This window comes from Pogona vitticeps, chromosome 8, assembly GCF_051106095.1.
Source record: "Pogona vitticeps strain Pit_001003342236 chromosome 8, PviZW2.1, whole genome shotgun sequence".
Taxonomy (NCBI): domain Eukaryota; kingdom Metazoa; phylum Chordata; class Lepidosauria; order Squamata; family Agamidae; genus Pogona; species Pogona vitticeps.
The window spans coordinates 29,723,928-29,742,540 of record NC_135790.1 but is presented as its reverse complement, the minus strand read 5'-3'; the positions used below and the strand labels follow the sequence as shown (position 1 = coordinate 29,742,540).

The 18,613-nt window shown below is 62.2% G+C and overlaps 1 protein-coding gene across 2 annotated transcripts in view; it reads right to left on the bottom strand.

Annotated features, from left to right (window-relative positions):
• The window catches only part of BCL9L (BCL9 like), a 28,201-nt gene extending 16,459 nt beyond the window's left edge, over positions 1–11,742 (bottom strand). The window contains exon 1 of one of the 2 annotated variants that reach the window (XM_072979421.2): positions 11,594–11,742. The gene's annotated coding sequence lies outside the window, so the exon portion shown is untranslated. The remainder of the gene's footprint in view (positions 1–11,593) is intronic. The other variant, XM_072979420.2, reaches the window with a different exon arrangement.
• Between the last annotated feature and the right edge of the window lie 6,871 nt (positions 11,743–18,613).

Below are 18,613 nucleotides of genomic sequence, written 5' to 3'. Positions count from 1 at the left end.
GTTTTTAAGCACATCACTGTATGCTTCAATATTTGGTTGCATTAAATATAGGGTTCATTTCATTTTTAAAGAGCTATTTATAACAATGAAAAATATTTTTAAATGGTTTAATTGTAATCCCTAATTCTGGCCTCCTGCACAGGATCATGTTCTTCCAGCTTCTACATCTGAGACAGGATGAGGCCCCAAGATGCCTCTGAGTTTTAAGGAAGGAGGAGGCCAGCCTGGTTGAGCAACCGTCTTCACCTTCTTCATCGCAACTTCCCTGAAGCTAGGGCTGGCACTCCTTTGGTGCCAGGGCTTGATTCGGAGGAGCCCCGGTGCCAAAGGTTCTTCTAAGGACTGCCAGGAACCCTTCCCTTGACTCGCTGGTTGTGCAACCACTCCTGGACCTCTTCCTTGTTTACCCGGCTGTGTGGAGTGACTGGGCACTGTCCTCTGGACACAGAAACATGACAGCAGAGAAGACCTGCCAGGAAGAAACGGAGACTGGACCGCCACCATCAAGGTCTCCACGAGTGGCATTTAACTCTGACAGGCAGGAACTAGAGAAAATCCAGATCTGGGGACTTCCCCAAACTCTCCCATTAGCCCCTCAGGAAACCATAGCAGGGCACAGCACTCTGCACACGATCCATAGGGAGAACGGATTGTGCAAACAGGTCATCCAGAAGAGACGGCTTCCAAAGGCACCTGAGAGGACGAACAGGGTTCGTAGCGCCTGAACGTTCTCATGGATAAGGGCTGACATGGTTTTCTGACGAAGTGAACTCTAGCCCAGTGGAGCGGAGGCCAAAATAAATATGCTGGTCTTCTGACATGCCACAAGCAGTAGCGCTAGAAATCTTAATCCACACACAAACACACACACACACACACACACCCCCACCACCACCCCCACCACTGCTTTGCCTAAGAAAGGGTTGCCAGCCGCCGGCACTGGGAGCTGGAGGAGTGTGACCAGGCAAACCCCGTGTCCGTTCCCTTTGGGGGACCCAGAATCAGTCAGGGTGCCCGGTGGGCGCCGGCAAGGCCCTTCCTGCAAAGCCCACACGGCTGGGCTGCTTGCAGAGCACCTTCAGCTGGTGCTGGCGTGCCTGCCCTCGGCCCAAATACCAAAGGCGGCCTGCCCTGCCCGCCCGCCCGCCCGCCCCCCAGCCTGCTCTGCCTGCAGAGCCCAACCAGCTCACACTTGTTCCAGCCCCAAGAGGGGAGCTTTGTTGTGAATACACAAAACTGTCGCTAAGCGCAGGAGAGGGGGGAAAATGCAGGTGGGAGAGTCAGGGGAGAAACCCTGGTTTGGTTTCTGGTGGCCACCCAGCTCACTAACTCCATCCACTACTGGTTGCTTGCCATGCAGAGTCAAAGAAGAAGCTTCCTGTAGCCAGCAGGGTAAGGGCCAGGGCCGGGGCCGGGGCCGGGGCCGGGGCCATGTGTGTGTGTGCGTGTGTGCGCACGCACGCGCGCGCGCTGGGAGAGCCAGCACCAGCCGGGCCTGAGTGCCGGCAAAGCACCCCAGCCGGGACAGCCCCACAGGGAGCCTCTGAGGGCCAAACTTGGCAAATTCTCCCCAGGCCCCCACCTGCCCTCCCAGACATGGCAAAGGAAAAGAGGCTGCTTTCCGCTCAAGATGTCGGGAAATGTCTTGCTGGCAACAAGAGGATGGAGGGGGGAGCCGGGGCACAAACCGAGGCTACCCGAAGCGGCCTGCCCTCCCAAGAAGGGCCATCCCTGGAGAGTAAAGCCCATGTTCGGCTCATGCCCAGCCCGGCCTCGGTGGGACCATCCCCTCCTTGCCTGAAACCAGAGGGGAAGGTGCTTTTTGGCCAAGAAGCCAAAATCCAGCCAAGGAAGAGTGGAGGAGGGGGGGCTGGGCTGAGGGCAAAGGTCAGAGCTTGGTACCATCGTTGCTCATGTGGGCTTTTCCCCACAAGGTGTAAGAGGACCTGTGTTCAGCCAGAGCTCAGTCTGCACCCCTCCTGAAACAATCACCCCCCCCCAGCATTCCCGGGCGCCCACCCAGCGGCCACTCGGAACCCCCATCTCTTTTATCTCTGAGCAGCAGTGGCCGGAGATCAGAGGATGAGCTGGGGGCCAGAGGGGGGGACCCCTTGTACACTGACCCGCATTCATGGGCTGGTGGTTCTCCACCTGGGGGCCCTACCTAGGCTCCTGATTCGGAGGGGGGGGCAGCTGCCTGCCCTTCTGCCCAGCCACCCCACTGAGCTCCACAGCCCCAGCAGCACAGCTGGCAAAGGAGCAGGTGCGCCGAGAAGCCCTCGGTGCTCAGCCTCTGACTAAGCAGCCCCTAACACCTGCAGAAAGGACGGTCTGGGGAGGTCCAGGAGAAAGGCAGCCCCACAGAGGGTGCTCCCCACCCTACACAGACACACACACACACACACACACACACACACACACACCCCGCAGGCCAGCATCCGTTGGCCTGCTCTACAGGTCTGCTGCAACAGCCTGAGCTCACCCTGGGCCCAGCCGGGGGACCGATCAAGGCCAGCGGGAAGAGCCCCGCAGCTCCACAGGCATCGCGGGGGGGGGCGTCCCAGCCACCCGGAGGGAGAGCCAGCAGGGGGAGGGAAACCGCTGCCGCTTTGCGGCAGGCGCCTCTTGCAGCCTGGAGCCCGACGGTCTGGGAGCAATTTCTGCCTCCCACGTGCTGGGCTGAGTTTGTACTGGGGGGGTCAAAGGTCAGCGCTTTTCCAAAGCACGCTGGGAAAGACGCCAACTGGAGCAAACTGCTCACCCCCCCCTCCTGCCTCTGCTGCCGCTGCTGCACAGAGGAGGCGGTGGCTTCATTAACCCATGGCAGGGAAGCGTTTCCTGCCTGGACACAGCAGCAGGCGGAAGAATCCGGAGCGTGTCAGGGCCTAAACCCGCAGCCTGCGCACATGCCCGCCCACTGCTCCAAGAGGGAGGGAGGGCAGGCCCCCCCACCAGAAGGCAATTAGGATCCCAGCAGCCGGGTCAGGGACCACCAGCCACCCACCTCCCAAGCCTCCTGCAAGGAGCCACATAAGAGGGGCCTTAAGACCCCCCCATGCCTCTGAGGCACCTGCACTGAGATGCCCCCCAGGCCCTGCCCCCACTGAGCACCCCAGGGAGAGGGTGTTTCATGCTTTCCCTGTTCTGAAGGAGCCCCGAGGCAGCCTCAGGGTTTCTGAGGGAGGGGCAGGTCCCCAAAGAGAGACCCCCCCTCCAGACCCCAGAGTTGCTCTCCCTTCCCTACTCCCAGGAGCGTGAGCTTCCAAGGGGACGGCCAGGGCTCTCTGTCTCCCACAACGCAGCCGGGTCCCTCTCACGCACGCACACAAACACACACCTCCAGTGCCAACAAACAGCCTTTGACTCCAGCCCGACCCGGCCTTAACCAACGTTCGCCCAATGGCCACATGCAAGACGGGGGCCTCCAGCAGAAGGGAGCTTCCCACGAGGGAGGCATTCACGTCGTCAACAAGGACAAGCCCCAGCAAGTTGCCAAACCTCAAGAGAGCCAAGATCCACGGGGAAGCCACCGAACAGCCCCTGAAGGTTTCCTGGCAGGGCACACATTCCTGCCCACATCTTCAGATGCAGTCCACAAAAACTTCTTGTGAACACAGAGAGGCTTTTTTCGGGGGGGGGGCTCCCCCTTCTCGGTGGCTTTCCTGCAAGGCAAGCCAGACCAACATGACCACCTGCCTGAGTAAAAAATGGCCAGGAAATGGGCAAGCTTCATCCAGGAAAACAAGAGAAATCCAGACTGGGCTTCCAAAGGGGGTGGGTGGAGAGGGCGCACATCCACCCCTCTGCCAAGCACCTCTTCCGTGGTGCACTCCTGCCCCCAGCGCACACACCCCCCCTTGCTGCTGGGCCAGCTTCAGCTGCCACATCTCCTGGCCTTCCTGACAGAAGGAAGGAGCCAAGGAGCCCTGAGGGGGGAAAGGCCGAGAGAAAGTCCCCCCCCGCCCCCCGCACTCCACCTTGATGCTTATCCCTCCCACGGACCCGGGGGTGCTGGGGTCTGTGGGGAGGGCCCCCACTCAGGAGGAGCTCTGCACCTCCCCAGCCAGGCTGCAGCACCCCAGGCCGGAGGCCCCTTGCCCAGCCGTAAAAGAGCCAGGCAGCCCTGATGGGGGAGCCCTCACCCCGGGGAGATGATGGGGGGGAAAAGAAAGGTTTTCTGGAAACACAGGGCTGCAGAACCCAAGCGGCTCAACTGACCCCCCTCCTTCGGGCCTCCTTCTCCCAGAGTAGAGGGAGAGCCCACAGTGCCAGGAAGGCTCCCGGATCCTCTTTCGAGTCCAGGAGAAGAGGCAGGGAGGGGCAGCCGGAAGAAGGGTCACCCCCCCCACCGCCGCCCCCCAGGCTCAGGGGAAAGACAAGCCATCATGCCAGCCGAGTGGCACGTGGGCCGGCCAGCCCTTGCCAGGGCGTTTGCTACATACAGGCCCCAACTGTGGCAGGCCAGGAGCAGAGTTCAACCCCCCCGACCCATACCCTCTAAGGGGGCCAGGAAGGAACTTCTTGGGGTGGCTGCCCCGTAGCGTTCTTGCTCTCTGTCTGTCTGTCTGGGCTGCACTGTGGTCTGGGCTGGAGGATTGCTCTGAATGGGGGGGGGGGAAGAAGTGGGGAGGGGGGCTCTCCCCCCCCACGAGTTTCCAGGGAGTTCTGCAGCCCTGTGTCTGTCCTAGCAAAACGACTGCCTTGCCTTGCTCCAAACTCCACCCCAGAGCGCTTCCCCTCTCAAGTCATTTGTGGGCTGCAAGAAGCCTTCTGATTCACAAGAAGCACACAAAGGGAGGAGGAAGAGCAGCCCGACCCCCCCTCCCTCCCCCTCCTGCTGAATTCCTCCCCTGCCCCCCACTCCGCTTTCAGAGGCACCCAGCCCTGGAAGGGATTTGTTTATTTGAGATGTTTACATACTGCCCTGTGCAGTGACAGTTTATCAATATAAACACAAAACATCATTGTTAGCTGGGGCTTTTACTTCTAAGACAATCCGAACAATCAGCCAAAATAGTATCGAAACATGAAAAATATATTGGAAAGTTAAGAGCCAAAGGCACTGAAACTTTTAAGAGTAGAAGCCAAAACCCAAGGCTGGACCCTGGCAGAAACTGAACAAATGTCTCTGATCAGAAGAAGCCGCACATCCAGCAACGTACCACGGCGGGGCTCCTAAAGGCCTGCATCTTCCCCACCTCACCCGATCAATCAATCGATTCCCCCCCACCCCTCACTCATCCCAGCCTGGGCTGACAGATCATCTCATCCTAAAGACCTCTCCCTCTTTCCACAGAAAGCTTGTCTCCTCCTTCCGGGAAAGAAAGGGAGGCGTTGCTGCCACACCTTCTGCCGAAGCAACTTTGTAAGAGGAAGTAAATGCACAACCCACACTCTCCATGATGAGAAAGCGAGGTTCGGGACTCTCCTTCGGCACAGGCCCCATGGTCACACCTGAAATCGGTCCAAACTGCATGAAGGACATTGAATTCTAGAAACACCAATGGAGAAGAGAGGGTTCCAGCAGGCCAGAGGCTCTCGAGGCTTCTGACGGGGGCTTGACAGGATCACCAAAACCCAGATACCTTTATTTCAATGCAGTCAATCGAGGAGAAGGCATCAGTGCCTCACCACCCCTTCGACAACAAGAGGAGCTGCCCCACAGAGGGTTTGTCTAATATGTGGCCCATCAGATCCTGTGTGGATCCTTGTAAACATTTCCAGGGCAGATTAAGCAATATCAAAACCAGGAACAATCACAAACAACAACAACAACAACAACAACAACAACAACAACAACAACAACAACAACAACAACAACAACAACAACAACAACAACAACAACAACAACAACAACAACAACAACAAAGCAGGTGGAAGACAGCCACCAGAAGCTCAAGGCAAATAAATGGGAAATCCACGTATAGCCATTTGGGGGAAGGGGAAGATAAGGCAGTCCGGCAGTCACAGAGCCCTGCCAGCAATGGCTCCACCCGTGGGTCACACTGGAGCTCCCAGGACACGCCAGCCCCACCCACCCCACTGTGCCCAGGAACTTCCTCCTGCTGGCGCCTACCTGGCATAAAGGCACTCTTAGGTCATTTCTCTCTCTCCTGGTCCCCCTGTCTCTTCAACATGTTTTGGGCTCCCTTGCCAAAGCATGTCACCATAAGAACAGAAGGCAGCCTGGCCTATGATGGGGCAGGTAGCCCACCGGGTGTGGGTGGGTGCTTTGCTGGCCTGTCCCACAAGTGCTCCCACCTACAGCAAAGAGGCCAGAAGAAGACAGGGAGGCCTCAGGTGGCAGAAGGTGGCAACCTCTGATAACCGACTTCCAGGAGAAAGCAGGCAGAGAGGATCTCAGCACTGGGGTCACCTTTGCCCCCAGGACAGAGAGCAGGAAAGGTGGAGAGGGACAGAGACCCCCCAAAGCAAAACCTCAAAGGGCCCCGCAAGAAGGCGGGACTGATCCGGTCTGTGTGTGAAGGTCCTTCACAACGTGCAGGACCGGCCACGCCATCACTCCAGGCCCTGTGCAAGGGGCCACGGAGACTACCAAGCCCTCGGCCACCTGGGTTGAGGCTGACCCACGCAGGGGAGGCCAGGGCTGTCCTGCTGGTTCTCCACAGATAGTCCAGGCTGGACAACCCCCAGCCCCTGTGGCTACCGCGGCTGAGCCTTGCCGGTCAGAAAGCAGTGGGGTTTGCCGCAGGACGGACTTTCCCTGCACCCCCACCAGCCCCTCCAGTCATGCTCAATTCTTCAGAGTGGGGAGGGGCGCTAGTGTGTTACACCCCCCACAGCTCCCCCCCTTCAGCTAGGACCCCCTCATAAAAACTAGAGACAGCCGTTACTGGCATTTCCTCCCTCCAGAAAAGGCTATAAAATTTCCCAAGTGCAGCCAAAGACTGGAGTGGCGGGGGGGGGGGGGAGGTGGAGAAGGCGCAGCTCATTAGCAGCTGCAAGGGGGAACCCTGGAGCAGGGGGGAGGGGGAGGGACGCCTCCTCCTAATGCGAAACAGCTCTGTCCTGGGAGAGAAAATAAGAACCAGGCCTAAAGCACGGGTGGGGGGGGGGGAGCTTTCTCGGCTCCACTTCCAGCCCCGTTGCAGGAGCCCCCACCCCCGCGCTCCTCCGCCTGGCCCCCTCGCAGACACACTGGCCGGCCTGAGATGAGCTGGCACCCGGCAGAGGAAATTCCAGCACTGTTGCTTCTGGCAGCCAAGCTGGGCTCTCTTCGGTCGCAAGAGGCACCTAGAAAGCAGCGACTCAGCAACTTTCTTGCCATGCAAGGGGTGGGCTCCAAGAGGCTGGCACACACACACACAGACACACACAGAGACAGACAGACAGACAGACAGACACACACACACACTCCCCTAACCACCGCTCTCTCTTCACCCCACTGGGGTGCCAGGAACCCCTGGTGCAGCACCAAGCTTCCCAAGGATCCCGGTGGCTGCTCCCGGTGGGGCCAGTTCTGTTGGCCGGGCTCAGGGGATCCTTTGGCCAAGGCGGAAAAGGAGGTCAAGCCAGGCCATGGTCAGGCCGGCAGTGACAGTGGCGGCGGCGGCAGCGGCAGGAGGAGGAGGAGGAGGAGGAGGAGGACACAGGGCGCTTTCAGCCCCGCTGCCTGCCTGCCTCTGGCACTGAGCCTGTGGTGGCTCCAGCCGGGCCAGGCACAGCTGGTTTGGTGCCAAAGGCTACAACCCATCCTGGCCAGGGTGCCAAACCCCGGCTCAGCTGGAGGCTGCCTCCACTGCTGGGAGGCCCAGCAGCAGCCCCAGAGAGACCCTGGGGGTGGCCCGTGTTGCAGGCGTTCAAGGCCGGGCAGAACCGTAGAAGGGAGCAGGAAGAGCAAGAAAGGTGTCTCAGAAGAAGGAAGGGGCCTCAGGGCAGGGGCAGGGCAGGATCCTCCAGGAGGGCTCCGCCAGCTCCTGCATCCCACCGGCGAGGTTCCCTTTGTGTCCTCCCCCTTCCCCACTCTGGGGAGCTCCCCCAGCCTCGGGGCAAGGAGACGTCTGGCCTGAGGAGGGCCTAACCTAGAAATGCCACATGCCTGTTGGCACCTCACTTTGCAGGGTCACGAGGGCACAACAAAGCTAGATGTGCCAAGCCATGTCATGAAGGCAGTGATGGTGCTCTTTAAAGTCCGGGACTGGCTGGAGAGCTCAGTGAATGAGGGAGTCAGAGGTCGGGGGTCTGATTCTCCACTGTGCCCCCCCCCCCCGATGGTTAGAGCCAGCCTGTGTGGCCTTGGGCAAGCCGGGAGCCCCCAGAAGAAGGAAATGGTCCACCACTGCCCAGTACCTCAAAAACCTTGAAAAGGGTCGCCATAAGTCAGAACTGATTTGAAGACACACAGTCATTGTTATTATCATTATTTCAAGTCCAGAGTATTTTTATTCCAGCTTGTTATGGAGTGCAGTTTGAAGGATTCTTGTAATATTTAAGCAATTTTGTAAAAAAGGGAAAGAAAAAGAAAAATCAGCAGCAACAGCAGCAACAACAAAACAATGTTTTTGGGAATCTCAGCACCTTGAAGAGTAACCAGCTTTATCCGGCAGAAGCCGACACAGATTGTCACCAACTTCTGCAGATTGATTGGTCCACAGAAGCACGTCTCACATGACATTTTTAAAATATTAAGGAAGAAGGCTGCTTCTGATCCACATCAATGCTGCAGGAGCCCAAAAGGCAGCGGGACAACCAGGGCCAGCTCAGAAACCCTGCCTATGCCCACACAACTTGCTCCACAGCCTAATCTTTTTATTTATTTATTTATTTATTTATTTATTTATTTATTTATTTATTTATTTATTTATTTATTTATTTAATTTATTTAATTTATACCCCGCCTATCTGCTTAGAACGAGCACTCTTTTACCCTCACATCCTCTCCCACAAAAAAATAATCCACACGTTTATCTACACAACACAGTGAGTAAACCACTCAGCAATCAACCACAGAATAGTGTGGGGCAAAAGTTGAAGCTGAAGTCCCCATAACTCAGGCCAGGAAACAGGACCAGGAGCAGCTCAGGCCGGTCCTCGTGGAGGCTGGGAAGAAGGGGCATCCTGGAAACAGAGGGTGCCGAGGCAAGCCATGGCGTCCCCGGAAGAGAAAGCTCTTCACCAGAAGATGGGGTGGGGAGGCGAGCCACAAACGGTTAATTCTCTCAAGTGCCAGAGGCGAGGCGCACAGTCAAGGGGAGGAAAATATGCCCAGGAAGCAGCGCCTGTAGAACTTGGTCCCAAAGCAGCCAGCATTCTGAGACGAGGAGGAGGACACGGCACCCGACACCATTCCCAAGTCCCCCCACTGTTCATCCTTTAGGGCAGTGGTCCCCAACCTTGGGCCTCCAGATGTTCTTGGACTACAACTCCCAGAAGCCTTCACCACCACCTCTGCTGGCCAGGATTTCTGGGAGTTGAAGTCCAAGAACATGTGTAGGCCCAAGGTTGGGGACCACTGCTTTAGGGCATGCTGTGCTGAAATTGAGCCACAAGACAAGGGACGACCCCCTTCGCACCCATTCAAGAAAGCAGTGCAGTCAGCAAGTCAGAAATGAGGCTGCCTCTTTGCCCCCAGGAAGGGAACAGGCCTTGGCAGCCGGGCCAAGAAACCGGGGAAGTGCCTCCGGGACACGGCTGCCCCCGGCCCCTGGCCCCACAGATGTTCATCAGCTAGAAGAAGGAACCTGTGCTCTTGCAGAGGGGAGCAGGACAGGGGAGCACCCCTGCATCCTGGCTCCTGGGAGAGACGACCGACCGTGGGCAAGCTGGACCACAGAGCGGCATGACAGGGCAGTGACCTCTGTGACCCCAGGCCACATGCCCGCTGCCCAGAATGGACTTGCTCGTGTCCGCCACCCTGTCTCAGCTACCTCTGGGCTTGGTCTGCAGCCTCTGTGTGGTGAAACCCCACCCCACCCCACCCCACGTGCCCATGACTCCAAGAGGCCCTTACACCAAGCGGGACAGTTCCAGTTCTGGCAGAGGCCAAGAAGAGCGGGGGGGGGACCCTGGGGGGCCAAACCCCGAGGCGGCTGCAGTGGCTGCCCTGCTGAGCATTTTGACTGCTGGGAAGCCATTTGCAGTCCCCGAAGGCCACAGGGACCGTCTTTGGGGCTCCAGCCACTCAATGGCCTCGCGTTTCAGCCAACTCTCTTCACACCATGCCGTCCACGTTTGTCACTCTCAAGTACCTCAGGCAGGAACCTGCCCCCCCCCTGCAAACTGAAGCAAGATGCTTCCCGCGTGGTCACACACAGCCAATCCTCGGATGAAGGCTCTCCTCCCCACCACCACCCTATTTACACAGCACCAGCAATGACAAGCATGGACAAGAACTCTGGAAACTGACCAACAAGGTGGGTACAAACTCATGGCAGCCCTCTGCCCCCCCCATAAGCAACGCCCACATTCCGTTTTGCCACTATGCCATCCCAGGCCACCCCTTTCCTGGCTGGGCTGCCCCCCCCCCCCGGCTGTGGGCCTGGGCCCAGATCCTGTCCCTTCTCTCTTCTGCATGGCTCATGGACTGCCCAGGCCCTCCCTGAGAAGGGGCCCATCGGAAGCCGTTTGAGAAGTCTGTGACCACCAGGGCTGGCTTCCCTACCCGAAGCCCATTGTGGCAGCGACACCCGCCCCCCCCCTTGAGGGCCAACGGGGGCTGCTCCACAAAAAGGCCCCAACCCAGCTCTCTCCTCCCAGTCCTGTTCCCAAGGCACAGCTCAGACCCGACCCCTGGGAAGTCACATGGGTCGGTTCACAAATAGGTTCCTCCTCCAAGGGGAAACTCAACACCCCCCCCCGTGGCTCAAGGCCAAGGGAGGGGGGCAGCAGGAGCCACTGGGTGGCGGGGCTGGGAAAGGCCCCGAACAATGCTCTAGCTAGCCCCACAGGCCCCGACCACACAGACAGGCGCAGATGCCCTGCCACGGACGCATCGCCGGGGAAGAAAGCAAGGGCCGCGAGCTCCCGCTTCAGGCCCGCCACCGTCTCAAACCCTTGCCCCGCATCCCCCGCAGCTCTCCTGGCCTTGGCCTGGGAAAAACAGCGGCCAGGACCGGCGTGCTGCTCCACAGCCCCGTCTCCGTGCCTAACGCGACAGTCTCGAGAGGGAAACCGAGCGGATTCACACGAGACCCAAGCATGTACACGAGTTCAGCGCGGGACCCACGCTCGCCCGGGCTCCGTCTCCTGGACAGGCGGGACGAGTTGCGGGCGCGCGGGAGAGCCGTCGCCGCCCCGGCCCCCGAGGCCCGCCCGCGCGGCCTGCCCCGGCGGGGGGCTTCCCGGGGGCGCGGGGGTCGGAGCCCAGGACGAGAGGCGGGCGGGCGAGTGGGCGAGCGGGCGAGCGGGCGGACGCCTTCCCGCGGCAGCGGAGCCTGCCCAGAGCCCGGGCAGGAAGGCCTACCCTCCCTCGGACCGAGGCCCGCAGATGACAGCTGCCCCTCGCCGACGGAGCAACGGGAAGGGAACGGAAGGAAAGGGGCCGGTCCCCGCCCGCCCGCCCGCCCGCCCGCCCGGTGTCGGCGCGGCTCCGAACAATGACCGGCCAGGCTCAGGGCTCGTCGCCCGGGCTTACCTGCTCAGGAGAGGCCGCCGCGGGGCTCGCCCATGGCCGCAGATGCAGGAGGCGGAGGCAGGCGGAGGGGGCCGCTGCCAACGCTGCTCCTTCCGTCGTCGCCTGGGCGCCGTGCCCTCCTCGCCTCCTGCCTGCCTGCCTGCCTGCTCGCCTGCTTCCCTCCCGCTTCCTCCTCCTCCTCCTCCTCCTCCGCCGCCGCCCCCGCCTCTTTCGCTTTCAGTTGCCGGGCCACGACGCGGAGGACGGGGCGGGCGGGCGGACAGAGGCGGCCCTCGCGCCGCCCCTTGGCGCGGCTCTGGAGGCTGCTGCTGCTGCTGCTGCTGCTGCTGCGCCTCCTGCAGCCACTGCCGCCGCCGCCGCCGCCGCCGCCGGTGCCCCCGGGCAGCGCCCGCCGCCGCGTCCGCCTGCCTCTGCCCGTCGCCGACTGCTGCTCATTTGCGGGAGAGAAGGCTCGCCCCGCTTTCAGACGACGAGCCACTCCGGGCAGGCACTGCCGCGCGCCGCCGTGTCAAAATAAGAGCCGCCGCCGCCGCCTGGTTCCGCTTCGGCGCGGCCTCCCAGCGGCCTGTCGGAGACCAGCAGCCAGCAGGCAGGCGGGCGGGCGGGCGAGCAGGCGGGCAGCACTGGGTGGCGGCGGCGGCGGCGGAGGGAGGGAAGGGAGGCAGGGCGAGCGGGCGAGCCAGCCCAGCCCGCCGGCCCGCCAGGCGCAAGCAAGCCGCTCGCCCCCAGGCCGAAGGCGTCCAGGGCGCGCCGGCCAGAGGCGTTCGCTGCCCCGGGCTCCCCCTGGCCACCGAAGGCCCGGCCCGCCGACGGCCCGCCAACAGACGGGCTGCCCCAACGACCGCCTGGATCGCCAAGCGCCGAGGGAACCGCCGTCGCCGGAAGGAGGCTGGCTGCCTGGCAGGGAAAAGCGCCCAGGGTGGGCGCAAGGGGGCTCCGGCGCGATCCCAGACACGCGCCCCGGCGGGCGTCGGGGAACGGAGCGGTTCCTGCCCTCCTCCCTGGGCAGCCCCGGAGGGCCGCTGGGCGCGCCACTCTCCTGGTTGCCCCGCGGACACCAGCCGCCTGGCCGGCCCTCCTGGGAAGGCCGGCGCCATAGCTGGAGGGCAGCGGGACTGTCTCAGTGATGGCGCTGCCTCTGCGCCCTCGGGGGTGGCAGGCAGGAGCCAGAATCCCGCCCGCTGGCGCAGGCGGATCTTAAGCCACCCTGGGTCTCGAGGAAGGGAGAAGGAAACCCTTTCCTTCCTTCCTTCCTTCCTTCCTTCCTTCCTTCCTTCCTTCCTTCCTTCCTTCCTTCCTTCCTTCCTTCCTTCCGGCGCTAGGGAGGCCGTGGCCCCCTTGATCGCGCTCAGGCGTTGCGAAAGGCGAGTGGGGAAGGTGGGTTGGAGTCGTCTCCGTCGAAGAATTTCAGGGGAGGGAGAGGACTGGTCATCTTAAAGCAGCGAGGAATCTCGTGGCCCCTTGAAAACAACCAGCGGGGGACTTCCGTGGACCGCAGGCGCCTCTTCAGAGGCCCCCAGGTGTAGAAAAACCTCCCCCCCCCCAATTCCCTAGCAGGCGGAGACGGCCTGACCGGTTGTCGAGCCCTCCCCAGTGCGGAAGGCGGCGGCGGCGGCGGCGGCGGCGGCCCTTCTGGCCGGGCTGGGGGAGCCGGAGGGCCCGGCTAAGTTCACCCTCCAGATGTTTGGGGCCTGCAGCTTCCACGGGCTGTGGCCAGCAAAGCTAGCGGTGGGGGAGGACCGGGGGGGTGCAGAAGCCAACTACCTGGAGGGCCACAAAAGCCTCTGCCTGCGGCGACCAGGCCACCGACTGGGAGGGAGGGAGGGAGGGAGGGAGGGAGGGAAGGAAGGGTCCAGGGAGGAGCGAGAGACGCCTCCACTCGCCCGGGCCCTCCGACCCCTCCTCAGGGGGGCCCAACCTCGAGCCAAACAAGCCCAGGGAACGGGCGCCCCAAGGGAAGCAGCTCTCTGCGTGGGCAGGCCTTTCTCTTGCCACCACTCTTCCGACCGCGGTCTCTGCGTGGGCATTTGGCAATTCCCTCCCCCATGATTTCTAGACACACACACACGCACACACACACAGAGAGAGAGAGCCCCGGAACTGCTGGCGCTCCCCGTCTGATCCACTGGACGCGAGACTTTGCCCCACTTGACCGCAGCTGATCTGCCCCGGGAGCCCGCCTCAGCCACCCAGGGCCCTGGAGGGACTCTTTGGGGGCGGGGAGTCGCCGCTACCCTGCAAATCTGTATCCGTCGCCTCCATCAACAGTTAAGCCCCCCCCGCACCCTTCCCACCCCCCAGGCTAAGACCTTGAGGACTTTCATGGCGTTTCACGGATGTGTCTCTAAACGAGGGCTGCCCACTGAGGTTTTGCTCTGAGGAAACGAGGGGACAGGCTAAGGAAGCTGAGCCCCACCTAGAACCCGTGGGCCTTGGGGGCTCCTGACCGGTGCCTTGTTGCATTCCTCAGGTCCTGCGGGGGGGGGGCTTCTCTAAGCGCCCCCCCCCCCGGGATGTTCAGGGGAGCCTCTGCAACTGCTCGCCCGCCCGCCCTCCTCGCCCGGTTGGTCGTGGAAAGAGGCCTGCCTTTTTGCCCGGCTGTCTTCCCCTTGGGACAGCCCCTTCCTGAGCTGGTGCCAAAGGGCAGCCAGGGAGGGGGACGCCAGGGCGGTCGGGGGGGGGCAAAGGAGGCTCTGGCGGGGGCTTTCCTTTCCGCCCTTCTTCTCCCGCCCCGTCGAAGGACGGAGGGACGGCCTCCCCGGCCTCCCCGGCTGCCGGGCTTGGCCAGCCTTGGCCGGAGCGCCGAACCAGCCAGCGGGACTCTTATCCTGACAGAGCGCCTCCCTTCCAGGCCGGACCGGAGACGTCGTCGTCGGCGGCGGCGGCAGAGTCGCGCCAATCTACGAACGGACGGGCGGGCGGGCGGGCGGGAGCCGGAGGCGGCAGCGGCTTCTCCCTTCGGAGCGCCTGCCAAGGGAGAGCCGCCCGCCCGCCGGGCGGAGGGGAGACGGGCCTGCCGGGGCGAGGCCTGGGAGAGGCCTCCGGGCGCCTTGTTCCTCCCCGGCCTGGGCAGAGAGGGAAGGGACGGGCCCAGAAAGCCGGCGCTCCCCGGCTGGGATGGGCGGGCAGCGCTCCGCGGAGGGAAAAGGAAGGTGGCGCGGGGGGGGGCGCCTGCTGGCCTGGATGGGCCTCGAGGGAGGGAGGGAGGGAGGGAGGGAGGGGCGCCCCTCCGGCCGCGGAGCGTGACTGCCCCCCGGAGGTGGCAGAGAAGAGCGCGGCTCTTGGCCGGGCGCCTGACAGCCCAGCCTAGCCGAGCCGGGCGCCTGGCAGCAGTGTGGAAACCAAGCAAAAGCACCCTTGAGCGTGTGCAGAGTTGCAGTCTGTCATCCGAGGGCAGCCAGCCTCTGAGCTCTCAGCTGTGTTGGAGGGGGACAGCTCTTGGGCGGGCAAGCGCTCTGGCCTGTGGGGGGCAAAGGCCTGCCGCCAAGGAGAGACGGCGGGCAGGATGCTTCCAAAGGGCCCCCTTGACAACCACCAAGCCCTGTGGGTCACGCCAAGCACTGAAGCCGCCAGGCTTCCCCCCCCCCATGTGTTCCTGCCCTTAGAAGTGACCAGGAGGAGGAGGAGGCCATCCTCCGCTCTGGAGTCACAGAGTCCGACCAGGGGGGTGCTGGAGTGCGGGACAAGATCTCGCTCTCCCCCCTGCCACCTCTTAGTTTCTCTCCAGACACCCCCCCCCTCTCTCACACACACACACACACACACACACACACCAGCCTTCAGTGGCTGGCCACTGCCAGAGAAAACACACAGAGGGGAGGGGGCGGGGGCAGGCGGGCGGGCGAAGTGCCTTTAGGGTGCCAGTGCAATCGTGAGACTCCTGTTCCCATGGCAACAGGACAATTCAGTGGAAGAAAAGGGGGATGCAAATCGGATTACCAGGTAGGTGGGTGAGACGGGAAGGCCTGACAGGGTCCGAGGACAACAGCCGGCACTTCTCTCCCGCCCTCAGACACCCACTCGCCTGGCCTCCCTCTGGGTCTCGGGCCTGCTGGCGTGGCATCTCACAAGGGCCCAGAGACCAGCAGGTCAGGGGCCCCTTTGCCCAGGGAAGAACAGCTGGGCGGGCAGGCGGGCAAAGGGGGAACAAGCCAGGCTCCCACCCTGGGGGCAGCCGGATGTGGGGGTTCCCTCCTCCCCTGCAAAGCTGAGACCATGGGAGTCAAAGCCCTTCTTCCCCTGGCCTCCTTCTCCTCCTTTCTCCCAGGTTGACTTGCCCAGGTTCCAAAAGGGAGGCTCGGGAGAGGCAGGAGTTGGCCTTGGGCACCAGTGGGCATGCCTGTGCCCCTCACAGCTGGAGGAGAAGCAGCCCCCTTCTCTCCTGCCTGCTACGCCTCCTCCTTTGAGCCAGTGATGCCCACTGACTGGCAAAGGCAGGGCTCTGCGGGTCATGGGGCTCAGTTGCGCCGAATGGGTCTGCGTGGATCCTGAGAGGGGTTACGGGGAGATCCTCCAGGACCTCCTGGATGCCAAGGAGGCGGATTTACTCCCAAGGCACTGGAGCCCAGATTCATGACAACTGAGGGCCCAGAAAAGCCTGGTTCACCTGTTCCCACCAGACGGTCACACATTTCAGCCTTTTGAGAAGGGGCTTGGTGAGAGCCCAGCCCTCCCCTTGCAGGCAAAGGGCTGTGCTCACGACCTGGGGTTCAGTCTCAGGTAGCCGGCTCAAGGTCGACTCAGCCTTCTATCGTTTGGAGGTCAGTAAAATGAGGACCCAGCTCAGGGGGGGGGGAGGGGGCAGAATGGATAGCCTGCAGAATTAACTTGTAAATTGCCCGGAGAGTGCTTGAAGTGCTACAGGGCGGTATGTAAGCAGCATGCTTTGCTTTTTGCTTTTGCTGTGATCAAGACTGCTCAAGCACTTCCAGTCCGCACCTGCCAGACTGTTCTGTGAATAGAGGAGGCCCCCAGCTGAGTGGGGTGGGCAACACAGCCCCCACCCCACCTCCCCTGCCATTGGTGGACTGGGAAGCCAAGCCCGCAGGGGCAAAGTGGGGGGGGGGGAAACCTACGTAGACAAAGTGTAGACATGGCTCTGGAGGAAGAGATGCTGGCGTCTGGGCTGGCCTCTGTGTTAAGCTGCTCCTGCAGCTGGCAAGGCCAGGGAGGGCCCAGAGGGGGCCCAGATCTCCAGGTTTCTCCCGAGGAGGGCATCCATTGGAGAAACTGCCTCTCCTGCTCCTGAGGAGGCGGATTCCTGCCTCTCCTGCTCCAGCCTCATCCAGCAGTGTGTCCAGACGGGGGCCCTGGAGTGAGGGCCCCATGTGAGAGGAGCCCAGGCAGGCAGCTGGAGGGCCAGGAATCCACCAGGGGACCTGGCTCCAGGTTTCGGGGGGGGGCATTCAGTGCTGAGCTGCTCTGGAGCAGAGTGCCAGGTGACCAAACAAAGGCTTTCGGGCTGCCTCCGGGGCAGCACCCATGTGGCACGCTCCCCACCCCACCCCTGTCCCTTCAGCCAGGCTATCCAAAGGAAAAGGCAGTGGGGAGGTGGGTGGTCAGGAGGGGGTTGGCTGCTTTTTGGGAATGGGCTGCCCCTTCTCCCAGGGCCTTCCTCCTCCCTGGGGCCCAGGCAGGCTGGGGCTAGGCTGCAGCTGCCTGGGGGTGGGTGCGGGGAACCAGAACATGGAGAGGAGCTGGTCCCAGACCGCTGGGCTCCTCATCCGGAGCAGGAGAGCCTCCTTTCAGCCTGGCCCCAGAAAGGCTGGCTGCGTAAAGAGCCCGCTGCTCCTTTAAGCACACAGCCGTGTTGTCACCGGCTCCGCTCGGCAGCCAGGCAGGCAGGGAGGGAGGAAGCCTTAATCCCCCTGCTCCCTCCCAGACCCTCGCAGCCGCTGTGATGGGATAATTAGATGCGAGGGCTCCGGGAGACGATGCTCCAGTCACTTAGCAACTAATGGTTTCCATGGCGACTGCAAACCACAGCCTCCTAAGCAGCAAGTGAGCAGCCCAGCCAAGGAAAGATGCTTCGGCTCCCGCGCTGGGCCGTGGCTCCTCCTTCAGAAGCAAGCCACGCAGAGGGGCCTGGAGGTATTTCGGGGAAGGAGCAATGGCCAAGCCTGCCTCTCGCCTCCCTTTTTGCCGGGAAGGGCAGTTGCTGGCCCTGGAGATGCAGAGGCCGCCTCAGGCACCGATGGATGGATGGATGGCCCTCGCCTCTTTGCCCTCGGCCTTGGGGGTCTCTGCATGGCAACCCCTCTGGAGGAAGGCATGGCTGGCCGGGCGTTCTCCCCTCCTGCCCTGGCCTGCCCTGCCTGGCCATCCTTGGAGTTTCTGGGGGAGGCGCGATGCCAGTCTTCCCGGGGGACAAACGGAAGGAGCCCTGTGGCCCTTCAGAGGCTAACAAGCCCCGCTGCCTGGCCTCCACTTTCGGGGCCTCCATCTGGCACTGCCTCCCACCAGACCCCGAGACCAGCAGGTCAAGGGGCTTTGCCCAGGAAAGCAAGAGCGAAGGGGGCCCCGTGGCTTCTCCCAGAGGAAGCCTTCCACTCGCTTTGTCTTGTGCAAGGAGGGGGGGGATGGGGCGCCTTCCCACGGGGCAAGAGCGGGCGGATGAGAACGGGCAGTTTGCAAAGGAAGCCCAAAAAGGGAGTCTCCTGAAGCAGCTTCGCTCGGAGGCGGGGCGGGGGGCCCTTTCCAACGGAGGGCCCCCCTCTGCCTGCCCCCCTCTTATTGCGGCCGCCCCGGTTGTTACGGGACACTTTTCAACTCCGAATGGTAACCAGAAGTGAACGTCCGCCTTTGCCCAACACAAGCTTTTCAAGAGGCGTGCCAAAGGCGGGGCGGGGGCCAAGACTTGCCATCTTTGGAAACGCCTTTCCTTCTGGGTGAGGGCGGCGGCGGCGTGGAGGGGGGGGCAGTGTTCTTGAATGCATGCCACTGCAATCCTCACGAACCCAGAACACTCTCCTCTGATTGTAGGGCCATTGTTCGTCTCATATGCAAATTAATGCAGATTGA